Here is a 3,661-nt window from a genome sequence, read left to right as displayed (position 1 = left end):
GCCAGTCACCAGAGACAAGCTGCTGGAGATCTGCGGTAGAATAGGAGACAATAAAGCACCGGGTCTGGACGAATAAGGCGCTTAAGCTTCCCGTGAAAGCCAGGCCGGACATGTTCGCTAAGTTGTTCGAAGCGTGCATGTCCGAGGGAATATTTCCCGCGGTATGGAAGCGGCAGAAGTTGGTGCTTTTGCCTAAGCCTGGTAAACCTCCAGGTGAACCATCCTCATACCGACCCATATGTCTTTTGGACACGGTGGGGAAAATGTTGGAACGGGTAATCTATAATAAATTACTCTCGGTAGTTGAGAGCCAAGGCGGCCTTTCAGATCGGCAGTAGGGGTTTCGTAAAGCCAGATCAACCACTGATGCCATCAAATTGGTTACTGGCTTGGCGGAAGATGCAATCCACGGAAAGGGTAGTACTAGCAAATATTGCGTGGTAGTAACCCTGGACGTGAAAAGTGCATTCAATTCGGCCAATTGGAATCTAATACGCAAATCCCTAGCGAAGGTTTGTATTCCTGCCTATCTCGTTGCTATCGTCGATAGTTACTTAACCGAAAGGAGGCTCTGGTATGACACCGATGACGGACCCAAGGAGTACGTTGTTTCCGCGGGTGTCCCACAGGGCTCCGTATTGGGCCCACTACTGTAGAACATCATGTATAACGATGTACTTAATCTTCCCCTTCCGGAGGAAGCCACAGTGGTGGGTTACGCTGACGACATAGCACTGGTTGTTGTCGCAAAGCATCTCGAAGATGCTGAGTTATACTCAAGGGAGGCAATCAGTGCTGTCAAATGCTGGTTAGAGAGCTCTGGTCTGACACTTGCAGAGGAAAAAACAGAAGCGGTCCTCATCACGAAGCGCCGGAAGAGAAATTACGCCTGTTTTAAAATTGGGAATCATATCATCACTTCCAAGCCGACCGTCAAATACTTGGGGGTGGTGATAGACAGGAAACTCAGCTATAAGCAACACATACAATATGTTTGTGATAAATCATCCACTGCTAATATGGCCCTGGCGAGGATGATGCCGAACGTGGGAGGGCCACGGCCTACTTCTAGGTTGCTTATAGCTAGGGTGGTGACCTCAATCATGCTCTATGCGACCCCAGTGTGGAGCGAGGCGTTGCGGATGTCAGTTAATACTAGCAAACTGAATGCAGTCTACAGGAGGACAGCTTTGAGGGTATGCTATGCCTTCAGGACTGTGTCAGATGATGCAGCATTCGTCATCTCTGGAATGACGTCGATTGATATCTTAATTATAAGCTCACCCAGTTTCTTACGAGACATGGAGGATACCTTCACAGGTTTAAATTGGAGACCTTACCCGACTGTCCAAATTGCGATGGAGTCCCAGAGCATGTATTCTTCCACTGTCCGAGATTTGTGGAAGAAAAGAGGAAACTAGAGGAGACTCTAGGGGGGGTGCTGGTACCGGAAAATCTGGTGCCGAAAATGCTAGCACATCAAGAGAATTGGGATGCGGTCTACTCCATGATCGCATCTATTCAAGATAAATTGCGAAAGGCAGAGGAAAGGAGAAAAGCGCGGTCACGTGCGTCGCGTATAGAAAAAATGGAATTAAGCTAGAGTAAGCTGACTCCGCCCCGTGATGTAACACCTTATGGTGGTTCCGCGGGGCAGGGAGGGAGTCGGGAGTGGTTTTAGTGGGTAAAACTCCCGCACGCTGGTGTGTCCAGACCAGTGTTTCTTGAAAATTTCCACCTCCTCAAAAAAAAAAAAGACAGACATTGGACCGATTTTAATATGGTTTTGTTTTGCAAACAAAACCTTTTTTTTGTTTTGTTTTGGGGTAGGGTAGGTGAATGCATTTACGCACACAGTGTTGGACTCCCGATTCGGTACGTCGTCGGACTACCAACTAAACACCTCCCCATCGTCAGAGAGCTAGCCTGGAACCGTTTGTCACATTACTTCGGGCCAGCCCCCGAACTCTCCCGCTTTGCGAAGCCTTCAAATCAGGGAATTCCTTTCACCAACGGGAGGGGAGAGGAGGAAGGGAACTGTCAGTTCAAGGAACCTCCTGCCATCCGGCTCCTCCACCGGTCGAGTTCTATCTTCTTAACAACGAGAAGGGCCCGAACGTAATGGGCAACACGGTTCCAGCTGTCAGCAGTCCTCAGCATCTCTTCCACAATGTTGTCTGGAGAGAGATCCCCTGTGTTTAAATAGAGCTGCTGACGAACCCCATCCCACCTTCCACAAGAAAAAAAAGTGTGGTGGGCATCGTCCACAACTCCATTGCAAAACACACATTCCGGAGAACGCGCCTTTCCAATCTTGTGCAGGTAAGACTGAAAATTTCCATGCCCACTTAAAAATTGGGTAAGGAAATAGTCAGTCTCACCATGCTTCCGGTTCAGCCACGCACCTAAGTTGCCGATGAGCCGTGGAGTCCATCTGCCTCTAGTTTCATTTTGCCAAGAGAGCTGCCACTCCTCTAGAGTGTGTTGCCGTTCTTCGCGAGCAACCACCTCCCTTGGCTCATCGCCCTTGCGCTTGTATATGGCCTGACGGTCCCTAGCAAGAAGGGCAACGGGGATAACTCCTGCGATCACCATCACGGCCGGTTCAGAGACTGTGCGGTACACAGACGCGACCCGTAAAGCTCCCCGTCTCTGTACTTGCGCGAGGCGTCTACGATATACCTCCTTGCCAAGAGCGCCAGCCCATACCTCTGCGCCGTAGAGCAGGACAGACTGCATTGAGCTCATCAGGAGACGTCGCCTACTAAACGTAGGACCCCCAATGTTTGCCATTAGCCTACTTAACGCCGAAACTCTAGCCGCAGCTTTGTTCGCTGCTGCTTGGATTTGCTCAGAAAAGCTCATCTTTGAGTCAAGAGTCAACCTAAGGTACTTTACCGCTGATTTTGACTCGATTATCGACTCGCCGAACGATATGGGACGCAGGGTCGGAATTCTCTTCTTAGTCAGGATGACTACTTCGGTTTTTTCCAGTGCAAGGTTGAAACCATGAGTAGTCATCCATCCGCTTATCCGTCGCATCAATATGCCGAGTCTGCTTTGCGCCTGTTCGACAGTGCGTCCAGCAACAAGCGCTGCGACATCATCTGCGTAGCCGACCAGGCGCGACTCCTCTGGCATGTCGAGTTTAAGCAGACTGTCATAGGTAGCGTTCCAGAGGTCCGGCCCTAGGATGGATCCCTATGCTACCCCCGACGTGACCTCCATCCACCTTTGACCCTCTAGTGTTTCATAGAGCAGGGAGCGGTTCCTCAGATAGTCCCTCAAAATCCGCAAGAGATAGTTCGGCACGTTGAAGGTATTGTCTAGTGTGCCTAGAATGTCGTTCCATCTTACGGAATTGAAGGCGTTTCTGACGTCAAGCGTTCCGAGGAGCACCACCCGTCGAGTTCGGCGGCTATGTGCTTCTGCTCGTCGAACGGCGTCCACGACCTACATGACAGCATCAATTGTCGATCCCCCTGCCCTAAAACCAAACTGCCGGGGAGATAAATCTCCGGCAGCGCATATCGCTTCAGCGAGTCTACTTTTGATGAGCTTTTCGAGCACTTTCCCAGCAGTATCAAGCATACATAGTGGACGGTATGAAGACGGCAGTTCGGGATCGCCTTTCCCTTTAGGGATCAGCGCAAGCCTCGCA

This window comes from Hermetia illucens, chromosome 3 (genome assembly GCF_905115235.1).
Source record: "Hermetia illucens chromosome 3, iHerIll2.2.curated.20191125, whole genome shotgun sequence".
Taxonomy (NCBI): domain Eukaryota; kingdom Metazoa; phylum Arthropoda; class Insecta; order Diptera; family Stratiomyidae; genus Hermetia; species Hermetia illucens.
Note: the sequence above shows the minus strand (reverse complement) of the source record.